This window comes from Cavia porcellus, unplaced genomic scaffold, assembly GCF_034190915.1.
Source record: "Cavia porcellus strain 051 isolate PalLab524CR breed Dunkin Hartley unplaced genomic scaffold, mCavPor4.1 scaffold_40, whole genome shotgun sequence".
NCBI classification, from domain to species: domain Eukaryota; kingdom Metazoa; phylum Chordata; class Mammalia; order Rodentia; family Caviidae; genus Cavia; species Cavia porcellus.
Window position 1 is genome coordinate 78,831 of NW_026947523.1, and position 27,195 is coordinate 106,025.

The following is a 27,195-nucleotide window of genomic DNA, read 5'->3' on the forward strand; positions in this document are numbered from 1 at the left end:
GAGGGGCAAGGAGGGGTTGTCATCAGGCAGGAGAGTAGCAGGATTTAAAGCTGCTCTCTCCTTGAAACTGATAGTAGTCAGATCCAGAAGCAGTGCCTGATAATTTATGACTCGGGAGTTAGGCACCCACTGGTTTGGCAGAGCCTTCATGAGGGTCTCCAGTGAATGAGAGGAGACAATTAAGAGTTTTTGTCCAAAAGTCAATTTTTGAGCCTCCTTTACCAGGAGGGCCACTAAAAAAAAACACCTACAGACAAGGTGGCCATCTGGCTGCCACACTATCAAGCCTCTTGGAAAGATAGGCAACAGGCCTCTGCCATGGTCCCAAACTCTGGGTCAGTACACCTTTTGCTATCCCTCGCCTCTCATTGAAATACAGGGAAAAAGGTTTTTGAAAGTCTGTTAGGGCCAAGGCAGGAGCCTCATTTAAGACCAGTTTCAGCTGTTTAAAATCCTGATCTTGAGAATCTGTCCACTCTAGAGGGTCCTGAGTGGCTCCCCTTAAAGAGTCATAAAGAGGCTGAGCTATCTCAGCAAAATTAATAATCCAAAGCTGGTGATATCCTATGGCCCCTAGAAATTCTCACATTTGCTTTTTAGCCACAGGGACTGGAATCTGTTAGATGGCTTGCACCCACTGGGAGGAAAGAGTCTGTTTTCCTTCATGGATTTGGTAGTCTAAGTAGGTCACATGCTTTTGGCATAGTTGGGTCTTTTTAGCAGAGACCCAGCTCGTTTAAGGCCCACAGAAGAGCTTGGGACAGTCCTTTCACCAATGCTTCTTCTCTTTGCAATAAGCACATTGATTTTTATCTAGGGGCAAATGAGACTTCACATTGAGCTGGGTGACTTTGTCAGCTAGCATTCGCAGCACCTTTGTCTACTTTGGTCTTTAGGGTCCTCCTGGTTGTCAAAGAACTTTTGAACAATCTCTAATAACTGACTGAGGGGCATTCCCTCAAATTCCTCAAGCTTTTGCAATTTTTGCTTAATATCAGGGGCCAACTGGGTTACAACAGCAATATTAATGGCCCTTGCATTTTCAGGTGCTACCAGGTCTATGGGTGTATAATGTGATAGGGATCTTTCAATCTTTCCAGAAACCCCAAGGGAGACTCATTAGCCGATTGTCTCACCTCTGATACCTTGGACAAATTGGTGGGTTTTCTGGTGGCAACGTTAAGGGCTTCCAAAAACAACTGGTGATACTGATCGAGAGCCTCCTTACCTCCAGTCATATTAGGGTTCCAATCAGGCAGGACAAAGGGAAAACACAGTTCTGGCATTCAGGATCAGAGGACGGGTTTCCATCTGGATCATGTACTGCTTTTTTTCCCAGGGTGCAAATTTGCTCTCTCCTACACAGTAAACAGAACCTGTAACAGTTACTAATAGTCATTCCAAGTGGGACATTGAACGAAAAAGACAGATTCCAGTAGAGAAATGAGGCCTTGGGGATCCGTAGAAAAAGGTGGGTTCTGCTGTTTCCAATTGTAGAGGTCAGAGGCAGATAACGGGACAAAGGTAAACAATGGTGCAGAGAGGTAGGACAAGAGGGGAGCTCCGGTTCTGGAGCCAAGGGTGTCAGAGCAGGGGGCCAATAGGGTCGAGGCAAAGGTTTTTTCCTAGTCCTTTGCCTTTTTGATATCCCATTTTAATCATCATTTTCTTAATTTTAGGATTTGAGTCTATTTCTTCAGTGTCCAAATTGGAACTTGTTTATCTTTAAAATCAGAATCACTAGTCAGCACTAATTTCCACTTTTGTAACAAATCTCTTCCCCACAACTTAACTGGAATAGGTGCCACATAAGGTAAAAAGAAACACTTTTTTGGTTGGGTCCTCACGAGACACTCTGTAAAATGTGCTCAGGGGTCCCCAGTCTGATAAGGGATGTAGGGGCCTTTTGTGTCAACCACGTGTCAGGCCATTGTTCTAATGCAATTACAGACACATCTCCACCAGTGTCTATCAGACCTTCAAAGTATTTCCCATTAATTATTATAAAACACATAGGCCTGTTTTTAGTCACTTCCTGTGTAAAATAAATCTCTCTTTTTGTAGTTTTTCTCTGAGAGTTTTGCTCCCTCCTGAGATGTCTGTATTTAACAAAAGAGGGCTTCTCTATAGGTAACTGATCTGGCCCACATATGGGTCCATAGGCCTCGCCTGGAGAGGGGACAGGGATGGAGGGCTGGGCAAGAGAAAATAGAGACGAGGACAAGTTGACCAATTCCAATCCAGTCCCTTTATTCAGGAAGTGAACATGGCTTATATAGAGTCAAAGGTGATGTGGTTTCACAGGATGGGCCGGCTTGGATCTCCTCATACGCCATGGGCCTATCAGACTAGCAGAAAGTCATACATAGGCACATAGGTAAGCGGAAGGGATGTCAACAAGGGGATTATGGGAAATGTAGGCTGACACACAAAATGCCCTCAGGTGGGAGAGGCAGGGCAGCAGCAGCCATTCTGAGCCACTCCCTACAGGTAACAAAATCAACTTCACCACATAATCTCCCTGTTCAAAAAACCCAGATATCCATAGCACATGCAAGAACTTGTATTTCATCTCCACAATCACCATCAATCCACTAGACACAATAGTTGTTCCTTTTAAATTTAGGTCAGTCTTTTCCAGCACAAGAACAACTGTTCCTTCAGGTGGGGGACCCCAAATTCCTATCCCAGAAAGCATTTCCTCATTTATTGCTGGACATGGATTGGGACCCATTCTATTTTATGATCCTGCTCTGAGACAAAAGTTACATCAAAATGCAGCAATTGAGCAGGAAACAGGCACATTTGTGTCAAATGTTTGATATCATAAGGTGTCAGTTGATATGTATCCAAAATATTTTGTAAGAGTACCACAGTAAATGGACTTTGGACTCCATTGTTAACCACATTTTGTTTAAGATTTTTTAGCAGTTGTATTTCAAAAGACTTATGAATAAAATACTCCTGATCATTATCATCTGTTACAATTCCAACTGGGAAGCAAGCAGGGAGGGTATTATTTGCTCCCTTTAAGGCTGCCTCTTCCTGCACTACCTGTAAGTTTCTGGATAGAGCTGTATGAGTTATTTTTTGTAAAGGCTCTGGCTCCTGCTGAGGTAATCCCTCTAAGGATTTTGTTTTGGTGGCAGATGCCTCAGCAGGGAGCTGTCTTCCTTCTGTGTCCAAATCAAAGTCTTTGGACTGTGAGCCCCTTAACATACTTAAAACTGAACAGACAAGATTCCAAGTTGAGAATGTCCCAAGGAAAATGATGTGTCCTGCCCTATGGGCTTTTTAAATATTTTTTTCAGCTCTTTTCCAAATATCTCTATAGTGCCTGTTTGAGGAACCCATGTGTTATATTTGGTTACCTCTTTTAACATAGTATTAAGTCTTTCTTTGGCACATGAGCCCATGAGCATTTAAGCAGGCTTTGGAGCAGTTGTAAATGCCTTTGCTCCTCCACTGAAACCTTTTGCCCCATATTTTACTCCCAGATAAAATAGCTTTTTACAGTGGGAAGACTCATCCTTTTTCTTCCCTCTCGTCTCTCCAGTCTCTTCAAGGGCATGGTTTTTTCCTTGGCAGGCAGCACCTGGCTCAGTGCAGGTTTCAGTTTGGTTTTAATGGCACCAAAAAAGGGGGGTTTCCAAGTTGGTGGTTAGAAGCCTTAAGAAACTTTTAAGCCAGGAGGGGGGTCATGAATGAGGTCAATCCAAACCTGAATGTACACAACTTGATCTGGGTGAATTGGGGGACCAAAGACATATTGTCAGATGGCTTGAGCTGTGGACAAATCAAAACTACCTGCTGGGGCCAGTTAAGAACCCCAGTGGGCCACTCAAATTCACAGAAGATACGGAGTCTCCTAGGATGTACTGGTTCTCCATATCCCTGGGCTGGATCCTTAAAGTCTCCAAAATAATTAAGGATCAGGGTCAAAGGAGACAAAGACACTGATGATGGTACCTGGCCCATAGTTGTTAGTAGCCAGTCAAAGATAAAAACACAAAACAAGGTGCCACAAAAGACAAGGTACACACTGAACACGCACATGAGGGCTTTTCTGTCCACAATCCAGTGACTTAAAGGGAAACAGTATTTATTATAACCTTTGAGTCCAATAAGCCACATGGAGCCTGCAACAGAAACCAAGGACAAGTCCAAATGGATGATGAGCCCCTAAGTTAGTGACAAATTCAACAAGTTCAAATGAGAGAAAAAAAAAAAAAAAACCTCAAAGCTAGTAACAGATACAAATGGGCAGACTACCCTAAAATACAAGAAAACCGAACATAAAGTCAAATGGGCAAAGAAGCCCCAAATTACAAGTGGGTAAAAAGCCCCTGGACGGCATCCCCCTTCTGGTGCAGAAGGAGCACTGGACTCATCTACTGTTACAAATGTGTGCAGCCAAATCAAATGGGCAAAAATCTCCAAGTTACAAATGGAATACTTACAGATGTTAAGCCAATCAGTGAAAAATAATTTGGGGAGGGATCCTCGAGATATCCCAGATGAGCCCCCAAATGTTTTACCCCAAAAATGAGATGATGCCCAAAAAGAAAGAGTACTTTATTTAGGCTGGTACCCAGTGGCATAGTATAGTAATTCCATAGTATTGGAATTTGCAAAACTGGTTAGTTTAGATTTTTGGGAAGCTTATAAAGGAAAAAACCACAAAGCAGGGATGGGAGGGGATAACAGTGAGAAAGTCTTTTCTTCACTTATTTGGCTTGGGGACAGGGTTTCTTGCTTAGTCAGTTGCCTTTATGGAAATTTTTGCAGCTGGTGGTCAGCAAGTTCCTCCTTTATGGGATCTCAGCAACTTGTGGTCAGCTAGTTCCAGGAACAACTGTCTTTTACAATGGGGAACAAAGGTTAAGACAGAATATGAGGTTACCAGATGCATACAGAACAGGGTGGCAGCATTTGGGTTAGAGCACAACATTCTCTGTGCACAATTTGGACCTCTGATAGATCATTCAGTAGTGCCATTTGGGTGAGATAAGTCTCTTCACTATTTAGGGCCATTCAGAACTGTTGCAGGTTATTTGGGGGTGCTGGTTGCTGTAAGATTCAGAGGTAAGAAAATTTCCAGACATTTGTTTTAATTTGGTTTTGTTTGGTTTAGAATACTCCTCTGTTTTAATCTGCCTTGAGATACTTGTTTATTTTATCTTTCTCTCTTTTTTTTTTTTTTTTTTGTCTTTTTCCGTTTTATTGGTACCAGGGATTGAACTCACGACTGCCTGCTCACAAGGCAGGGCACTTATGCCGCTGAGCTAAATCTCCAGCCCCCCATCTTTCTCTTCTTATAACCATATTTATTCTAGGAAGAGTAGCAGAGGTTCATTTGAGTACCATCTAAAATTCTTGTGGGAAATTTCTCAAGTCAAGCCAAGCTAAACCAAACCAAAAGGAAGACTCTGCACCAAAGAAGTAAAGCATCATTTAATCTTTACACCAGTGGACTGTTGCAGAGATAATTCCTTCTGAGCTACTGCCCTGAATCATAAAGTAATCTATATAGAATCAGAAGTGGGAGGTACAAAGCAAGTGACCAAATGTTACATGATTGGTTACATACATTGAGTCATATATTGACAGACAGGCTAGTCTTTTTGGAAGGGGTATGGACTCAGCATTTTTCACTTACCAGGCAAGAGCTTAAGCCACTGAGCTAGATGCCTGGCCCAGACAGGCTAGTCTTGAAACAATAGAAACATTCCAGGAACCAGGGAGGAGGCTCTTGCAGAATGAGTATTACTTAAGGGCATTGCCATTATATAGGAATAGTTCAGGGAGAGAGAGCCTTGACTGAATGAGAGTAATTAAGCATATTACTATAATTTAGGAATGTTTCCCAAAGAGAGCTTTTACTGAATGAGCTTAGGTCAGCCCAAGGTGCCTTAAGGTATAGGTAATTGCTCTGACATTGCCGGGGTCAACTAAATTTACCAGAGACAGCAGAGCAGAAACTTGGTCAAAGTCCTGTAGAAACATCTATAAATTTACCATCTCATGAAAGCACTTCTACATTACAATTGTGCACCAACAAAATTATACAAATCACATGGGCTTCAAGTTATTCCAAGGCTTCTTTGTGAGCCAGTACAGAGTTCCTGGTTCTTGAACCATTTGTCAGCAAGAAAAATGTTAGGGGTTTTTGTCTTGTATTTGGTACCAGTAATCATAATCAGGACCTTGCATTTGCCAGGAAGGCACTTGTGCCAATGCGCTATTTCCTTGGCCCAATAAAAAAATTTTTCAAAAGGTTTTTTAAACTGCTGATGTGCTTAAAAAGCTGTTATGAATTGCTCAAAAGTGAAGGTGCTTGTGTTATTTTGAAGCACCTTAATAAAGTTTTAGTTATATGTTGTTAGAGTTTTTTGGTTCAACAAAGGAGCAGAATATAAGCAAAGTAAAAGTGACCTTTTATTCAAAGGATGTTGAGAGGAGCCCACAACCGACAGAAGTCTGGCTTTTTCCTCTACCTGGATATGGGGATATGGGGTAAACATAGCCTTTGACCAGAGGTGGTACTGGGTCAGGCATTGATGACACATGAAGAGCTGGTTGGAATTTTTTTCACCCACGCTGGAGGATTAAAAAGGCAGTTGTAATGGGGAAAGGAGGAAGTGACCATCTGGCTAAACATGCCCAATTTGGCCTTACACTGCTATAATGTCCTTTAATTTATTCTAGGGCACAACTCTTTCACATGTAACTTAAAAGGGTGATTTTATTTTTATACACCATGGCTGATGTAACTAAAAGCACACTCTGATTTCATAGGGCTGTCCTTAGAAAGATCCATTAAAATAAGATTGGCTAAAGCACAGATGTTTTGCATTTTTGTTTTACTTACTTATTATTTTTTAATCTGGTTTATATTTCATAGTAAATAAGACATAAATTTTTGACCATCTCTAAATTTCAGCACAATAAAAAAGCTCATAAATTAATTTAAGGCAAAAACTAAAAGCTTCAGAAAAATTAAATTCAGTTTAAGTAGGAAAGCAATCTCCTGTTAAAGATATATTTTTGTACCAGTACCAGGGATTGAACTCATGACCACGCACTTACAAGGCAGGCACTTGTGCCGCTGAGCTAAATCCCCAGCCCCCATATTTCCAACTTCATTACAAGCTCAATTCTGCCTCCAGCATAGAGATTAAATATTGCTTGAGACTATTAAAAAATGTGATAGCTCGGACCCCAGAATAAAACCCAAGGAAGCAAGAAATTAAAATTTGGGGAGTAAAAGCTTCATTTTAGGCCATGCCTGGCGTCACAGTCTCCAGGAGCCAATTTAGAGACTGCGTGCCTTACAGCTGGAAAGGTTGGGTTTTAAAGCCAAAAACCACAGGAATGTTGTAATCACTGACACAGTTAGGTAGCATCTGGGCTTTATAGAACTTCCTGTAATTTCCTTGAAGTTAAGCATTTCTTAAAGAACAGCACATTTTATTACAGATAGCCAGATGAGGGGTAGGGGAGGGGGTTACAGGAAACTGATACCTAAGGCTTTTACAGCTTTCTCAGGAAATTGAAACTTAACCTAGATAGATAGGAAGGGGAAGGGGGTGTAAGATGCATACAGAACAGAAAATGAGGCACAATGGTTAAAACTAGGTTACAACAAAAATCATGAAAATAATGTTTTTAAAAGCTAATAAAGTATAACTTTAGGTCTTTGTCCCATTGTATAGGCTTAAATGTATATTTTATATTATACCTATGTGTATCCATGTATTTACATACTGTTGAGATTGTACCAAATTATTGTTTTTTTTAAAGCAAAACAGAAAAAAAGGGTAGAAATGATACAGAATTTCAAAAAAATAACAGTAAGAAATCACTTCAAAATGGGCATCAAAGATGAACACACATTTCTCAGCTAAAGATATACAAATGGCAAATAAGTATATGAAGAAATGCTCACCATCACTGGTCACTCAAGACATGTAAATTAAAACAACATTGAGATTTCACCTCACTCCAGGAAGAATGACTGCCATCAAGAAATCAACTGATAACAAATGCTGGAGGGGCTGTGGAGAAAGAGGAACCCTTCTCCACTGTTGGTGGGAGTGTAGACTGTTGTGGCCACTGTGGAAATCAGTATGAAGATTCCTCAAAAAACTAAGATTGGAAGTCCCATTAAATCCAGCTATTCCCCTCCTGGGCATTTTTCCAGGAAAGCTAAAAATGTCTTGTTGATATAGGGAAATGAAACTCCCAACCTACTATATTCCAGTACAAGTTCATGTTCTCTGAAATCAAAGAATGAATTTTAGGAGCAATAGAGGTTAAGAGTGGAATATATTTATTGAAAGAAAGAAAACTTCCACCTGAAAGAGATAAAGGGGGTCAAAAGTGGGTTGCCAGGGACTCTGTCTTTTCTAGGGGCATTTACAGAGTAAAATCATGAGGTTAGATGGGTCCAAGGTGGAGAAACACGGGAACTTGTAAGGTAGACATAGGGAGGGGCAGAACTGTGGTCAACCAATAAGATTAATTTCTCAGGTAAAATTGATTGAATTAGGATCAAATGGGGGACTGAATCACATAGTGAGCAAGCATGCTTAACAGCAGTGACCCTTCCTGTAGGCATTGGGATGCTGACTCCTGACTTCCTCAGGGTGACAGAGAAGTATTTGGACTGTCTGTCCTTAGGATGTGGTTGTATTTGCTTTGTCTTTTGTCCTGAGATCTGACCCCAGCAAAAGGCAATTGTCTCTTCCAAAACTGCAAGGTATCTGAACTTCTGCTCTGGCTCCCTTCAGGGCTCAGCCCTGTCTGACTGCTCATAATATTTTTAACCCATTCGACTGCCTATAGTAATGTCACAGCAATGTGCATGCACCCATGCTTATAGCAACACAATTTGTAATAACTATGTTAGAATATTCTGGCACAATAGAAAAGTTAAAAGTACAAAATGAACAGGTTTATTGAATTGAGAACATAGAAAGGAGCACACAACCCATGGCAGTTGGGCTTTCTCCTTTGACCAGAACCAGACAGGCTGAGAGTTATGTGACCTCTGATCAGAAGTGCCACATGGGGCAGATATTGATGATGCATGAGGAACCCACTGGAATTCTCTGTGTGTGCAAACAAAAAAGAGAGCTGCAATTAGGGCTGAGGAAGCAGGAAGTGGTAAGCATTCCTGCTTGGCTTTCTGCCACATTAGACCACAGCCACAGTTGTACAGTAATGTATACTAGTGCAAGAACCTTTCATTCTCATCTTTGTATTGTTAGGAAAACAGTGAAGACTGTCTCACGTTATTCTCCTCTGGACAGGGGTGTCATGTTGGGGTCTAGGGATTGACGAGATGATAGTTGATGCCCATGTAGAAGCTGATAGCCAGGACAATTTTATCACTCGTGAACAGTCACATGCTAGATTGGAGAAACAAAAAACACAAGGTTCTATGAGGAGGCAGATCACTATCATAATTAAAGGACCCAGGAAATGTAGAATAAAATGTGCCTTTGATCTAAATATGTCATTCCACCAGGGCCATGGTGAGGAAGAATCTGAAAAATAAGTGTGGGGTTGTGGGGGGTGAAGTTATGAAAGTTAATTATTTTTTATCTGAAAGGGTAAAAGTTAAAAGTGTAGGTAGGTGAGATTTTTCCTTGTTTTAGGAGTTGAGCTGGAAAGAATAAGAAGCATGATAAATATAAGGCCTGACAATTGAATCATGTTTGGGAAATTATACAGTAGGGGTGGGGAAGGTCGTGGCTATGTCACTATAAGAGAGACAAGAGTCTAGACGTACAGGGGTCTTATGTCCAACTAAACAGCTGAGGATAGATAGAACTAAGATAACTGTTATGTAGAACAACGTGAAGACAATTTTACACATGATGAGAGAGTCCTTAGGAAAGATTGCCCAGAGTGCTCCTGTAAGAATAAAATAATTAATAGAATGTAAGGATCAGGAACCAAATAGGATGACAAAACATGATCTAGCCTGAAAATTGTGGCTGTGGGACCTTGTGAGATGGAGACAGGGGATAGATGAGATGACCACTCACAATGTTTAGAGCCAGAAGAGTTATGGTTAGGAGGGCATCACAGAGCCTGAGTGGTGCGGAACCAAGATAGCAGTCCAGCAACCTTGACCACCGTAGAAGTTCTGAGAAAGGCCAGGTAGGGGCCACTCGATTTTAGTTGTAGTCCTGTTGAGAGATCTGAGAACTAAAGGCTAGGCCATATTCTGCCTAGATACTCTGAGGTAGACCAAACCTTGGAATGATTTCTTGTGACAGGACTTTAGTAACTGTATCAGCAGTTTCCCTGGTTGTGGGAGACTCTTTTATTCATCTTGAAAAAATACAGATAAAGGTGAGAAGATATTTGAGAGTTTTTTAGTGAGGCATGTGTGTAAAACCTATCTTCCAGTCCTGGCCAGGAGTGTGTCCATGAAATTGATGAGTAAAAGAAAGGGGTGGTTTGAGTTCCTGAGGAGAAGTTTTAACACAGATATGACAGGTGTGTGTAAGCTGTTGAGACCTGAGAGTGAGTCAGTCTACATAAGTGTAAAGAAATCCTGACAATCAGGGTGTGGGGGCATAGTAAAAAAAAAAAAGGCATCTTTAAAGTCTAGGACTATGAAGTGAGTGGTGGAGGGAGGGATATGAAAGAACATAGTATAAGGATTTGGCACCATTGGATGAATTAGGATAACAGCACCACTGATTACCCTAAGGTCTTGTACCGCATGATAGAATCCATTAGGCTTGAGTATCAGGAGAATGGGAATACTGTAGGGTGAATAGGTAGGTTTAAGAAAACTGTTGTCTAAAAGATGTTTGCCTGGGGGCTGGGGATTTAGGTCAGTGGCATAAGTGCCTGCCTTGCAAGCACACAGCCATGAATTTGATCCCCAGCACCAAAAAAAGAAAAAAAAGATGCCTAATTATTGGTTTAAGTCCCCATAAATGGTTGGGAGCTATAGGATATTGGGGAGCAAAGGAAAAACTGAGGGATCCCTGTGATGAATTAAAACTGGCATGGACAGCATGGGTAGCACTGGTGGGTGTTTTAAACTATGGGATCAGCCAGAGAAGAAGAGAGGAGGCAATGGCTTTGCAGCACATCGTGATGAAGTCTGGAGGATGAGAGCTGTGGGAAGGAAGAAGGTAAAAGTGAAGTTAAGCTTTTAGAGAAGATCCCTACCTAAAATGGATGTGTGACATGTTGGAATTACCAGAAAACTATGGGTGAAGAGGAGAGTTTGGACCTGCATGGAATGGGCCCTGCTTGTAGAGACTGTGTAGGCTGGCTGTCAACACCCACTATAGAGACTGAGGACTTACTATAAAGGCTTGAAAACTCAGGAAGAACACTATACATGGCTTCCTCATCTACAAGTAAGAAAATATCTTACCTGAGACCTCCAGTGAGACTTGAGGCTCTGAAAAGGATACTTTAATGGGGACTGTGGTCCCTGAGCCCCATCAGTCTTTAGCAGCAGGTCCAAGTAGATCAGCCTGGGATGAATGCAGTGGTGAGATCTCCTGTGAGGGCCAGGATTTAGGGAATGGCTTACCCACTCTCTGATGGCTAGGAAAGTCGCTAGGATAGTGGCCCTTGAGATTGCAGAAGGGGCATTCTCTTGCCCAGCATCCTTTTTGTTGCACTTGAAGCATGACCTGGGAGGGGCTCAGGCAGCTCCACCTTGACTCAGTTTACCTGTCTTAGAGTTCTAAGTGTTATTGCTAAAAGATCAGATTTTTTAATTTTTATCTCTGTTGTTGGAAACATGAAAAACCATATTGAGAAAGTCTCCCTGTGGGGTTTGGGGACCAAATTTAGCCTTTTGTCTTGGGATCTGGCCCACAGCAGGAGGTATTGGTCTCCTGTATGGTCACAAGACATCTGGTCCTCTGTGCTGCCTACTTTGAGGCCCTAGTCCTGTCTGACTGCCTATAATATTTTTAACTGACTCAGCTGCCTGTAGCATCTTTTCTCTGAAGAAGTAACCCAAACTGCCATGAGGGATAATGGGCGGGGACTAATCTGACTTCTTCAGGTTAAAGGGGGTTGAAGTTGTAGAACAGCAGTCAGGGATACTTTGCAGAGCTTTTAACTAGTGGCCCTCAGTAAATAGCAGGCATTTTCATCTTGGGTAGGTGTACAGCTTTGAGTCTAGAGGAGACAAAGGCAAAGAATCAATTAAGTATGCAAGAGCCAAATAGTAGAATCAACAGGATATTTATGAGTGTAATTTTAGTAATGGCTTCCCATAAGGAAGATAAGGATAAGGTCTAGGGAATTTTAGAAACTGATGCCATTCATTTATCATACACACATTTAGGTTTTATAAATGTATAAGTGCCTCCTGCGCTGTTAGAATGTCTAATGCCACCTGATTTTGGAGGATGGCCTGTTTTATTAATTTTACCTTTTTATTTAGGAGAGAGATCAGGTTGGTGTCATTTAAGGCCAGTTGAGTTTAGTTAATTATGGCCTAATACACATCATATAACCTTTTTCTGGAAAAGATCTGGTGGATCTCAGTAAAATGAATCTAAAAGGAATTTATAATTATCTCTTACTTTTAGTTGTCGAACTTCCAAAAGAAAAGATTGATAGCAGTGCAGTGCAGTAGAGGCAGTAAGCTTAACACAGAACATTAAATAGGACTGCTATTTTCTATTAACCATGGGTGTTTTAACATTTGAGCGCTGAAGAAATTTGTGACATTGTTTGGATTGCTCAATATTTAAGTATCTCTAAGTATAACATATACATTACATAAATTTTGTTTAAAAAGTGTTATTTGACTGGTGACCTCGTGTTGGTTTGTCTTGACTCTCTTGGCTAGAGCACAAGAAAAAGGAAGATGTCTGGATCTGAAATAAAATATTCATCATCATAAAAAATCCCAATTTTATATTTGAAAGTGTGAATATACCATCAGATCAGCAACAATGAATTGTCTTAGCCATATGAACTTTAGTTGGGGTGTCTCTCATAAGGCTATGGAGATTATTAGGGCCTCTGATTAATAAATAAGAGCTGGTTAAAGTTACCAGGTGACCACCTTCTTATTCCTCAATTGAAGTCTTGTCCAAATTCTCTTTACCTTAAGGGATTTTGTTTAAGCAATTTTAGCAACATTTTGATCAGCTGGCAACCTAGGTGGAAGCGTGTCTTTTAAATCTATAGCCCAAATAAAGCTTGATTAAATTATCTGAAAATGCAAAAGAAAAGGAAAAAAACATCCTTGAGCTCAAATAAGGAACAGCTATCTACAGAGCAGACAAATGGACAAACATGGACAGATGATCTGTACAGTATAAGTGGACTGGACAGACAAACATGAATGAGAGTATACTCAAATATATCTTGGCCAATCTGAACTGTAATAAACAGTCTAGTGTAAAGCTTTCTGTAGGTTAATTAATAGAGGGATTAATTAATTAAGGGAAGGATTTAAGGCCACTAGGGTGAGGAAGGGGGAGAAGATTAAATGGGGCACAGAAACCTCTAGCTGAGAAAGCTGTGGGGTTTTGACTTGGAGATATGGGGGGAGGGAGTAAAGACAGGAGGTGCACCATCTAAGGGGTCCAGGGCGGAGGGAGAGTTTCTGGTGGAGCAGAGCAAGCCAGAAGTGTTTGGTCCATCATACAAAATAAAGTGAGAGAAGGACACATGCCAAAGTGAAAAAGGCCTAAAAATGAGGGGCTTTGCCAACTTGCCACCATTGTGACAAAAATATAAATACAAGATCAGCTTCTTGGTTTTATATAGCCTTCCTGAGGCCCAGAACACCAAGGTTATGAACCAGGCACCTCAGAGGTGCATTTTTTGGGGGACAGGAAATGGTCCCCATGACCGAATTATAAGTGAGCTGAGAGAACAACTTTGCCTCAGGATGTGAGAGCCTTAACTCCCTCCCCAAGGAACGGGGAAGCTGTGCTGGGTCACACTTATCAAAGTAAGTCATCACCTGTTTGGAAAGTGTGACATAAAAGGTCCCAACACTCATTCTCACTGGCCACCACCAATGAGTGCAAGGTAGGGTCCCACAGGACAAGAGAGTCACAGTTTTGTCTTCGGCTGTCTTGCTCAAGTGAAAACTGCTATCTCTGTCCAGGGATGGCAACAGATAGGTTTTTCTGATGCAAGCGTGCGAATTTTAGGAACAGAAACAGAAAGCCCCAGACGGCAGCTCACCTGTGGTGAGTGAGGAGGGTCAGTGTCACATGTGGATTGGTGGCAACAAATAAACAGGACCTGGAGTTTTTTAAAAAAGGTGGTTCATAGGCAGGGAGCTCAAACTGCCATCCGAGTCTCAAGGTATCACAATGTTAGAGATTCTGGTGCAATAAAACAAATAAAAAGTACAAAACAAACAGGTTTACTGAGTTAAAAACATAAAAAGGGTCACACAACTCATGGCAGTTGGGTTGTCTCCTTTGACCAGATATAGAGAAGCAGAGGGTTATATGACCTCTGATCAGAAGTGGCACATGGGCAGATATTGATGACGTGAGAAACTGATCAGAATTCTCGGTGTGTACAAACAGGAAGGGGAGTTATAATTAGGGCTAAAAAAACAGAAAGTGATAAACATTCCCACTTTGCCTTCTGCCACATTAGACCACCACCACAAATGTACAGTAATTTATACTAAGTCAAAAACCTTTCATGCTAAATCTTGGAAACAACCAGAATGCCCATCAACAGAAGATCATTTTTTAAAAAGGCAGTCAATGACTAAAGAAACTTAAACCCAAATATTTTTGCCCACGTGACTTTTTAAAACTGTTTTAAAAGTTACAACAAAGGTATCCTTAACTGTTAACATAAATTTTCCCTACATTAGCCAATCAAATTTATATTTGAAACTTTTTGTTTTGGTTTTTGGTTTTATTTTTAAAGAGGATCTTGCTATGCAGTTCAGGCTGGCCTTGAACTCACTATGTAGCCCAGACTGGACTCAAACTCAAAAGTGATCCTCCTGCCTCAGCCTCCCAAGAGCTGGGATTATAGGCAGGCACCACCACACCTGGCATATATGAGAAGTTTTAACTTTAGCAAAAAGTTTCAGTTTCACAAAAGTTAAAAAAATTAATTGGCAGATGTGGGAACATACATCTGTAATATCAGCACTCCAAAAACTGAGGCTAAACGATTGCTGCAAGGTCAAGACCACCCTGGTCTACACAGTGAGTTCAAGGTCCTCCTAAACTACATAGTGGAAATCTGTCTCAAAAAAAAGAAAGAAAGAAAAATTTGAAAGCGTGAAAATTATAATTATAACTTTTAAGTTTGTTAAAACTTTAAAGACTTAAAAATTAGAGTCAGTTAAACATTAAGAAAATATAAATATATCATTCTTTTGAGGTTTAAATTATTTAGCTTCTCAATGATATGTAGCAATAAATATAAAGGCTGCTTCTTAATTCATACTATGGTGTCCTATTTTTTGCTAGACCTTAAAAGAATAGAGATTATAGTAAAATACAACAATATCTTGCTAGACATTAGTTCAAAAAGTTAGAGTTTATAGCACATGCCCTTTGAATCCCTGATAACAAAATGGAAATCATGCTTTCTAATAACCAGCAGGTAGAAGCCCAGGTCTAGCTATCTCTAGCCTCTCTAGTGGTCTCCATGCCATCCTAAAACTATATGAGTTTCAAGACTAGCTGGTTCTCAAATATTCTCAAAACCGCTTTCTTAATCCAAGATGGCTGACACACTGTTATAGATTAAAAACTGGTGGTCAACTTAATGCCAGTGGAATTAAATCACCACAGTGCTGAGCATAGATGTTCCACCTGAGGAAAGTTGCCAGCATAAATAGAAACATGGAGAAAATGAGCAAGGTGTTGAGGCATTGTGGGTTTCACTAAGTGTTGCTGTTTGAGCCGTTGGCTCTCTTGGAGGAGCTCTGGTCCTTAAATAGAGCATTGCTTCCTGGCTCCAGAGGGGAAGATGTGTACCACTTAACCTCCAGGACAAACTCATCATGCTGGCTTCCGGCATGTACTCAACTACGCTTATCGTCAGAGGAACTTGGAGTCTCCATGTCTCTGAGGATGGCTGTGGTACTCCTCAGGACAGCTCTGGTCTTTGTTTGGGCATGACTTCTAGGCTCCAGCATAGAACCCGCGACTTACCAGCACAGCACCTTCACCCCACTGGCATAGGCTTTCTAGCTTCCACCGCTGACCCTTGGTTCTTCCCGGCAAGGATCCATAAAAGAGACTGTTGTGAGTCCTTCTTGTGGGCTCTGAACTGTCGGGAGTGTCTAGTGCACTCTGGACCCCGGGAAGAGGCACACACACACACACCGAGCCGGGACACGGGGGGTGCAGCGCGAAGAAAGGAAAGAGAAACACGGCAATTGCAACTTCACCGCACTGCACTGCACGCACAGTCTTTATTCTAGGATTCTTATATAGTAAACTGGATCAATTCACAGAGCACAGACAATTAACTAGTGAAAAAGCATTCCTTGTGACAAGCTACAATGTGACAGACTACAATGTTTATCTAAGTTAATCAACATCAATTCTTCTAGCCCCTCTAGCCCAGGAGGAAATTCATTAGCCCAAGAATGTTGTTAATTATGTTTGTTGCTAGTGTCACAAAAGGTGGTTGGCCACTTCCTCATGACTCTGTAAACAAAGCCAGGTCACACAGTATGGTATCAGAGGGTAAGAAGAACTTCACTGAGAACAGGCATTCCTGTCCTGCCTCTGTCTCGCATACCGGGGGCTATTGTTTACTGCAGGTCCGAGGGGGCTAGGGTCTTCAAAGTGACTCCTCATCCCCCACACTGAACCTCCAGTTGGACTTGTGGGAGGCATTGTCCTGAGCTCTGGGTTTTCATCTAGACTCATGCAGGACATTGCTGTGGGATTCCAGTCCTTGGCTGAATATTCTATGTCTTTGGTGTTGTAGATATATTTCCTGCAGTTCCTTGTGTTAACTCTGATGATCATCATAAAATAATATTATAAATTCCATGTCCTGATTGTTTTCCTCACAACCCCTGACTATAACACACACCCTGAAAGCTTCTACTTGGCTATTCTATTCAGCAGAAGTTGAATTACATACCAGATATACCCTATTATTTATTATAATTTTAAAAATAGGAACAATTTTAAAACCTTCTATTTACTGGCATTATCAAATGAAAGTCCATTTGAGAGATTTTTTACAAAGTCTACATTAAAAATAGGCAGTTTCTTCTCATACATCAATTTGAATCTAAAAAAGCATCATCCAGGCATGCTGTACTTCTTCCTAATTTCCTGAAAAAGCTAAGTCCATATTTACTTATGTAGGTAATAACTCTATCAATTCTAAAATGATGAGGCCAGGAGGAGCTGAAGCAAAATAAATATTTCTCCCTGCATTTCTTAGATCTTTCCAAATTTTCTGAGCTTTTTCATTTTCAATGTTCACAATTAATAAAATTCCTTTTATAGTGTTTCAGGTAGATTCATATGGAAATCCTCTTTATATAAATAGTTTGCCTTTGTCTCAAAACTTTGGTAAGAAATTAACCCATTGAGGGTTAATATAAACATGCAACTTCAAAAGCCCCCCAAAAAAACTTCAAAACATTTAAATATTCTGTTAGAGTGTATGCAAATGGAATTTTGACATATTGACATCTTTTGAATATTTTTCTCAACAAAAAGATTTTTTAAGATATTAATTTGGATTTCTCAAATAGTGTACATTTTAGACAATATAACACCATTAAAATTAAATAAAACCTCTAAGTTATTTACAACTGAATTAAAATACTAAAGACATACTAAATATAAATTCATATATTCCTCAATTAAAATATATACATAATAACATAAATACTAAATATATTTTGTAGATTATTGATATATAGGTCATATATATATATATATATATATATCACTAGTTTAAGATCAAATATCTAAAAATAGACTTTTATCAAGCTACAGATTAACTAGTTTAAATGAGCTTAAAAGTAAGTCTCAAACTGACCAAGGGTCATATCTATACATCATTTTAAGACAATATATTTATATAAGCACAATTTACCTAACATTCTAATAACAGTTTTTTCAAATCTTTAAAACTCTATTGTTTCAGAGAGTTAAGGAGCCAAGGATATAGTTTAGTGGAACTGAGTTCCATTCCCAGTATGAAAAAAGAAAAAAGTTAATAACCATAAGTTACCTGGTCTGTTCATGGGTTTGTTTATGCTGCCTCATACTAATAGTTTTCAGAGATACTAAAATGTTTTAGTTTCTTCTCTATAATGAATGAACTGCTATTTTTTATTATCTGTCTAGTCTTTCCTTAAATTAAATACTTAAAATGATTTTTTATTTTTAAATCACTTTGTTTTTACTAAACTCCTTGTAAGATTCAAAAGCAATATTTTTAAATTTCTAATCTCAAATATGTTATATGTGTGTACTTTTTAAAGTAGACAGTGCTTACATCAGTATATGATAGTTTCAGACACAAGAATGAGTTAATAACGTAATTTTAAAGTTCTGATGACCTAGCATGGATGGCATAATTTTATAATAACATAATTATGTTTGCTATAAATTTACTATATATGATAACATATATAACTTTTAAATAAAGCATTTCTAGAGACAGTTTGTTCTAAAAATATTTTTAAATTGTAATATACAAAAATAATGTCAAAATGTTTAAAAGAATAAAATTTAAAATAGTGATCTATTCTTAACAAAATTTAAAACTTTTTTAAAGGTTTTAGATTTGTCAAAAAAATTTCTAGTGTTCTCAAATGTCTTATTAAAATGAATTTTTTTAAGTCTTAAATTCATTTCCCTTAAACATCATTCAAGGCACTTCCCACTTTGTCTTCAAGAAACTTTACAGTAACTGCTGATTTTCTATTTGTTAGATCCCCCATCTGAGAGACAGCACAATCATCCTGGCAATAGTTCAAAGCCGTGCCCTGATAATGCATACCTCCTTCCCAGAAGCACCTAAGGCTTCTCTCTCCCAAAAGTCTGTACCAAAGCTCAGGTATATAAAGGTTTCCCTGATCCTCTGCACTCTCCTGAGTCAACAGAGCCCTACCCTGTCAGAGCTTACATCAGGCAGAACCTGCCCTTTGTTTGCAGAGAACTGCCACAGTCTTCCTTGTGACTCCCTCCGTGGCCTCCTCACTAAACTCTTTCTTACCTAGTTGCCTCCTCTCTGAAAGAATCTTGCCCTAGGCCAGACACTATAGCTGATAAAGCCTTGGAGGTGGAAGGAAGGGGCTCCATCTTCCCGCCCCTAGGAATTTACCTTTGGCAAAAAATGATTACCAATGGGCTACCTGTGCATCACTAGTGCCCCTTAGGCTCCATCCCAAACCTAAGCTATATGTATGCCCCCACTCCACGTGTCTGATGGAGAGATTGCCAGACCCCAGAGAGAATGCCAGCCCCCGTGGAGTATGCCGGACCCCAGAGGGTTGGAGGGTCTCTCCTTGCATTCTTAAAATAAAGGTCATTTAAATGGCTGGGGATTTAGCTCAGTGGCATAAGCGCCTGCCTTGCAAGCAGGGAGTTGTGAGTTCAATCCCCGGTACCAATAAAACGGAAAAAATAAATAAATAAATATATAAAGGTCATTTATATTTCATACTTCTAATTCTATCAGATGATGCCGTGTGACTCGACTCAGCAGGTGAGTGACCTGGAATCCCCATTCTGAGTCCCCTGCTGATTCATGAACCGGACTGCATACTGGATTAATTCCTCACTTCTCAACACTTGGGAGCTGCTAAACTTGTTGCTGCTAGTTTGCAAACAACACTGGTCTAATTCATTTACCACAGGTGAGCAACCCTCGGAAATTACTCAGGCTGCTGGGCCAGGCCCCACTCGGGTTTTCTCCACCTTCCATGGACTCATGACGCTCTCACATCCTTAGACAGCCCAAGGCAGAGTCTTCCTCCATGGGCTGGGCCCCACTCTGGAAAACTCTCACGTCCTTTAGAGCTTTAAGCTCTCACAGGCAGAGCCATTACTAAAATCCACGGAAAATCCACTCATGTATTGGTGACGGCCAATTTTTACAAGCTTTGGAACTAAACTGCCAATTGGCCTATGAAGTACAGTGACAACTTAAACTGAGTAGGCCACGTTCCGTTGTCTCATCTGACTAACTCCATGGGCCAGGCCCCACACCAGATTTTGTCTTGGGGACTACTTCCTGTCCCCCCAAAAAAATATCTATTTATGGCTTATCACACTGACAACAAGTTTACAAAACTCTCTATTTTAAGACTTTACTTTAAGAATGTGTCTTTTCCCCTCCCCACACTGAGGACAGCCTTTCAAAGCTTTCTCAGCGTTGCTTTTCTTTTCTCCCCACCACCACTGCACTGACCCATTCCCCGCCGAGATGGGGGAGGTGCACCCAAAGTGTTGGGAGGTACGTGCGGGCTGCTGTGGGCTCTTATGCCACGCCCCAGCTCCATGCGTGGGGTCCCGGTCTCACACCGCGCCCCAGCTCCACGAGCCGTGTGCCCCTCCTGCCCCACCATCTCCACATGCCTGCTGCCTGGTGCACTCTGCTTATACCACCACCACCACCCCCACGTTTCCAGAGCAGTTCAGGCTCCACCCCATGCGCTGTGCGCCCTGGTGCTCCCCCCACCAACTCACATGCGTGTGCCACCCCCACCCTGGGCACGCTCCACCCATCCTACGAGCTGCATGCTGAAGCGGTCCCAGCCCTCACCTCCAAGCATGGGTGCGGCTCTGACTACAGGCGTGGCTCTGGCTGCCAGCACAGCAGCAAACAATTCATTGTTGCTGATCTGATGGTGTATACATGCTTTCAGATATAAAATTCAGATTGTTTCTGTTGCCTTTTTCTTGTGTTCCAGTCATGGCAAATGTTTTCTTTCAGATCCAGACACAGGCTTAGAGATGTTTCACAAATTTCTTTGGTGTTCAAATGTTAAAATGCTCATGGTTAATAGCCATTTAATGTTTTTATTTTAAGCTTACTGCCTATATTATACTATACTGTTATCAATCTTCTACATGTTTAACAACTAAAATTAAGAGATAATTATAAATTCCTTTTGCTGAAAACCACTAGACGTTAAATGACACCATAACTGATTTCTCTCCTAAATAAAAAGGAAAAATTGATAAAACAGGCCATCCTCCAAAAATCAGATGGCATTAGACATTTTAATAATATAAAGAGATACTTATATATGACATAAATGACATGTCAGTTCCTAAAATTCCCTGGACCTTGTCCTCCTTATGGAAATCCTTTACTAAAATCGTAAATACCCTGTTGATTATATTATTTGACTCCTGCATACTTACTAAATTCTACAGATACCTTCTACTATAGACCAGATTCCAAAACAAAAAGGCAAAACTTGACCCTCAAATCCCATAGAGACCTCCTTAATATGGCTTTTCATATTTTCAACAACAGAGAAAACAGTGACACTTGGAGTTCTGAGACAGGTAAACAGACACAAGGTGGAGCTGCCTGGACCCCCTCATGGACCATGCCTCAAATGCAGCAGAAGGACATTGGGCAAGAGAGTGCCCCATCCTGGCATTCCTTTGGGATCTTACTCCAGGGCTACTGGACTGTCCTAGCCACCAGAGAGTGGGTAAGCCATCCTAACTTCTAGCCCTCACAGGAAATGCCAACACTGCCAGATTCATTGCTGACAGATCTGCTTAAACATGCTGCTGAAGACTGATGGGGCTCAGGGCCAACAATAGCCCCCTTTATGGGTGTCTGTCTCAGAGTCCAAGTCCCACTAAAAGTCTCAGGTAAGACATTCTCTATACTTGTGGACATAGAAGCCATATATACAGAGTTCTTCCTGAATTTTCAGGCCACCAGAGTAAGTCCTCAGTCTCTATAGAGGGTATTGATGGCCAACCTATGCCATTTACATAGGTTGAAACAGGGCCTATTTCATGCAGTTCCCAGACTGCTTCTTTCCAGTCCACCCAGTGGTGCCAGACCTTCGCTCCACCACTCACTTTACAGTCCTAAATCTTAAAAATGCCTTTTTATTACCTTATGTTTATACAGACCAACCTAGACACTCTGAGGTCTCAACAGCTTACATCTGTTATTGCTAGTAAACCTCTCCTCAGAGATATATACCACCCCTTCCTTTCTCATTCACCAGTTTCTCAGACACAACCCTGGTCAAGACTGACAGATAAATTTTATCTTCTCACCTTTGTTTACACTTTTTCAGGATACATAAAAGCCTTTCTCATGACCAGGAGACTGCTAGTATACTTACTAAAGTCCTGTTACAGCAAATCATCCCAAGGACTACAACCAAGTTAAAGCGACCCATACCTGGTCTTCTTGGCAACCTCAACAGTGGTCAAAGTTGCTAGACTGCCATCCTGGCTCCACATCACTCAGGCTAAGTGGTGTCCTTCCAGTCCTAGATCTAACCATCCTTTTGCCCACTCATCTCCATCTCACCAAGGCCTCACAGCCACAACTGTCAGGCTGTCATGTTTTGTTATCCAATTTGGTTCGTAATTGCTTATCCTTTTTACAGCAGGGCTCTCAACAGTATTTCCTCAAGACTCCCACATCATACATACCAGAGACAAGCCTTACCTACCTACCCTCTTAACTTTTACCCTTTCAGATGGGGGAGTAATCACCTCTCATAACTTCACTCCTAACCCCATATTTATTTTTCAGAATTCTACCTTACCATGGCAATGATTCTACCTCACCTAGGTCCTTAAATATGACAGTGCCATGCCTCCTCATAACATCTTATCTCTTTGTTTTTCCAGTCTAACATACATGCATTCACCAGTGATAAACTTGTTCTGGCTAAAACACCTGGCACCAGCTGTCATCTTGTCAACTCCCCTAGACCCCAGTACAGCGCCCCCTAACAGGAAGCAGTAAAAGAAAGAAATCTCCACCCTTTTTCCTAATAATCATAAGATGGGAATGAAAGAACCTTGCTCTAGGCCAGACAACTGTAACCGATAAAGCCTTGGAGGTGGAACCAAGGAGCTCCATCTTCCCCACCCCTAGCAATTTACCTTTGGCACAAAATGAATACCAATGGGCTACCTGTGCATCCCTAATGCCCCTTAGGCTCTACCCCAAACCTAAGGTACATGTATACCCCCACTCCACATGTCCAACAAAGAGATTGCCAGACTGGGAGAGAATGCCAGCCCCCGGGGACTATGCTGGACCCCAGAGCGTCGGAGGGTCTCTCCCTGGGGGGTCAAGTTTTGCCAGTCTTAAAATAAAGGTCATTTATATTTCATACTTCTTTCCAGTTCTGTCACTCTCTTTTAATATTCTGTGCTGCTCTAGATTAAGTACAAATTTTCCACTCAATCACTATCTATACAAAAGGCACATGAAACTGAAATTTAACTTTCCACTTTTATTCAGCTATTATCACATCCTTAAGAGATAAGTTCTCAGGAAAGAATGATGAAATGATGACAAAAAAAAGATGAAGACAGAAATCTGGGGTCATGTGCAGTCCTTCCTCAGATGGGAGGAAGAGACTGCTCAACCACCACCATGCATTTATCTATACACTTGTCACACCATGCCCCTTTGCTTAACCAGCTCACTGCTTAGTAACCCTGCTGTTCTCAGGCTGGAACAGCTGTTCCCCTCCAGCACTCCATGCCCTCAGGGTGTCCCCAGGTGCTCTTGTGCTTTTGGCTCCACAGGTGTCAGCCATCACCGGCTCAGCAGCTCCAACAAGCAGGAGTGATAGCTCACATAACAAACTGAGAACTGAGATAGTAGACATTATTTGTTTAGTAGAGTCATCCTTTTAGCCTGAAAATGTTGACTTTTTCCTTTAAATGTTCTTAGAATTTTCCGTCCGATTTTGCTAGACTGGATTCCATGTAAAAGTTAAATATGAGAACTATGTTCTGTTGTAGTATACAAAATTTGTCTAGTTGCATAGATGAAAAAGTTTGCTAAATAAATGGCACTGAATAAATTCCTGACCCAAGTGGCAGAAAACCCATATGAGCTTAGTACAAATGTTTCTAATTAAAGACAACTATACAACAATATTTATAGGCTAACGAGAGATGGTTGACATGAAATTGTACATTTCACTGGCCAAATATGTGGTCTAAGAGTTTATAAAACAAGCTAATGCATTATTAACTCTAAAGATATCATATACAAGTAAATTCCCCTTAAGTACTGTGACAGCATTTCTGGTGGAAGCAGCCTTACATAGAACAGTAATCCAGCTCTCTGCTGTTAAGTACATAATGTAAAGAAATTCCAGACATTACTTGTCGGGGTCGCTCCTGGCCGGCAGGAAAGACACACGACAAAGTCTGGCGGTGTGCAACCTTGCCTTTATTTGTCTCCGCGTGGGCCCCGCGAGGCCTCCTCTCTGCCACCAGCCCTTTCTCGCTGGTGGACTTTCTCTATCTCTCTCTGTGCTTCCTCTCGTGGCGGGAGAGGCATTCACTTTTATAGGGTAACAGTGGCCAATCAGTTCAAAGCGCGCGATGCGGGCTGACTGGCTAACATCAGCTGTTGCTAGGCAGACTATCTCACAGAGCGGGTTGTTTAAGTCGCCAGCGCAATCAGGGGGCAGGAAGCAGGCGCCAACTTGACTCACTCGATGGGAGGGGCAATCTAGCTCAGGCTCCGCTCCCACCCACAGGCCCTACGTCCGCCAAGTAAGGCGACCGGTGTTGGCCGCGGCTCCCAACATCTCCCCCTAATTTATTTACTTTGAATGAATGTATGCATCGCAGCCCGCCCTGGATCGAGTGCAGAGGCTTATGCCCTGTGTTGAGGCCCACTGTAGGCCCTTGGCTTGGACCCTGGTCGGCCGCCCCGGGTCCGCCAAGGCCTTGAGACCCTCGTCCTTTTTCCAGGGCCAGGAGTGAACTGGACGGAACCTGGATGCACATAGGCATGCACTCATGCCCCTCCGTGTGATCCCCTCGGAGAGGCATCTAGATCTGGTTAGATTCTAGTAATCCAGTGGCTTTCGTGCGCCATGGGGTAGGGCCTGGCTTAGGTCGAGTCGTGCTGGGGAGGCACGCTCTTACCCGTCATTGACTCACCTACCCTGCTGTGTGGTGTCATTAGGGAAGGAATGCGGAAGACCCACCACACCTAGACCCAGTCGTAGGCCAGTCGAGCGAGCCATGCGTAGGCCTGGGGGTCATTGTGCCCATCACGGGCTGCTGCCAGGGCCACATGGGCAACCAGGCGTACTTGACGCCGGGCCGCCGCAAGGCGCCCATTAATAAATGATGTGACCCATTGGAGCAAGCATGGTCCTATAAGCAGGAGCAAGAACAAGGAGCATAGAGGGCCTAACAAGGGTAGCACATAGGGGAGCAAGCCGTTCCAGGCCCCCAAAAAGGGATTGTCCTGCAGTTCTTTTAGGGCTCATCTTGTTGTTGGGTCTGCGGTTGGCCTCTGGTGGAACAGGCCTGATCTTCAGTCGAGGGACTTGTCGCGTCAACCTCTCTGGGACCCACAGTGGTTCTCGTCCCGGTTCCTGCGGAAAAACACAAACCGCGCCTCAGTTCCAGCTAACCACCGGATCCGGGCCCATCCATTGTCATGCCATAGATAACCGCGCCTTTGGAGGCAGGCCTTGGCTTACTCCCCCTTTTTGTTTTTTATTTTTTATTTGTTTTATTTTTGGTCTTTTTCGTTTTTTTTTTGTTTTTTTTTTTTTTTTTTTATCGGTGCCAGGGATCGAACTCGCGATTGCCTGCTTACAAGGCAGGCGCTTATGCCGCTAAGCTAAATCCCCAGCCCCCGTTTCCTCAACCGGCGTTTTTCTCAGCCTGCTCGGCAGAGTAGCCGCCCATGAAAATACCGTCCGCCCCGCGGCGCAACGTCATAGGACAGCGGTCGCGACAGAGTGGAACGGGGCGTCACTTCCTGTGCCGGCTGAGAGAAGGGAGGGTCCCCTGTAGCGGCCTCTCGGCGGGGAGCCGCTTCTGGAGAAGAGCTCCAGGGCGGAGCGGATGGCTCTCTATCTCCTCCCCGCCAGAGAGCGCTTGGGGGTCCTTTTTCCTCTCTCTGCTTTTTTCGAGCGGCGCACGCACACAATTCGCGGCGCAACTCGGCATAGGAGTCAAGGCACGCATGTATCATTTTCCACAGGGGGCGAATAGCCGGCGAAATATCGCCTCCCAATTCCGCCGAGGCGAGGTCCCCGCCTAACTTCTCCCATGACGGCAGGTTTAAATGCCCTGTGGGTAAAAACCAGGGAGCCACCCTATCTACCTCTGCTATGAATAGTTCCAGTGTTTTTTGACCTACCCTGAGGTCTCTAGCTTTTAAAAGCTTCCTAAGGGCCTTTACCAAGGGCCACGCCTCTGCGCTCGGTAAATTACCCATCCTAAACCTCTAAGGGCTGTTACTCACCGCGTGTGACTTAAAGAACCCGTCACCTACGCGTGAGCCTGAGGGGAGTCTAAAAGCCCTGTAGGTGCGCGCCACCCAGAGCCCAGGCTTATCCCCAACTCACCTGTCCGGCAGCACCACGCTGGAGCGTTGCACACCACCGCCGTGTCTCGGGGTTGATCAGTCCCCGTGCGGGTCACCAAATGTCGGGGTCGCTCCCGGCCGGCAGGAAAGACACACGACAAAGTCTGGCGGTGTGCAACCTTGCCTTTATTTGTCTCCGCGTGGGCCCCGCGAGGCCTCCTCTCTGCCACCAGCCCTTTCTCGCCGGTGGACTTTCTCTATCTCTCTCGTGCTTCCTCTCTCGTGGCGGGAGAGGCATTCACTTTTATAGGGTAACAGTGGCCAATCAGTTCAAAGCGCGCGATGCGGGCTGACTGGCTAACATCAGCTGTTGCTAGGCAGACTATCTCACAGAGCGGGTTGTTTAAGTCGCCAGCGCAATCAGGGGGCAGGAAGCAGGCGCCAACTTGACTCACTCGATGGGAGGGGCAATCTAGCTCAGGCTCTGCTCCCACCCACAGGCCCTACGTCCGCCAAGTAAGGCGACCGGTGTTGGCCGCGGCTCCCAACAATTACTGAGACAATCTCAGTTCATTCATGATTGATAGAAAATGCTGACTTGTGGTATTTAAAATGTTTTCTTTCTTAAAAACCCAGAATATAAACCTCTGCACAAACAAAAGTATGAAAATTCTATATGACAATGTTTGA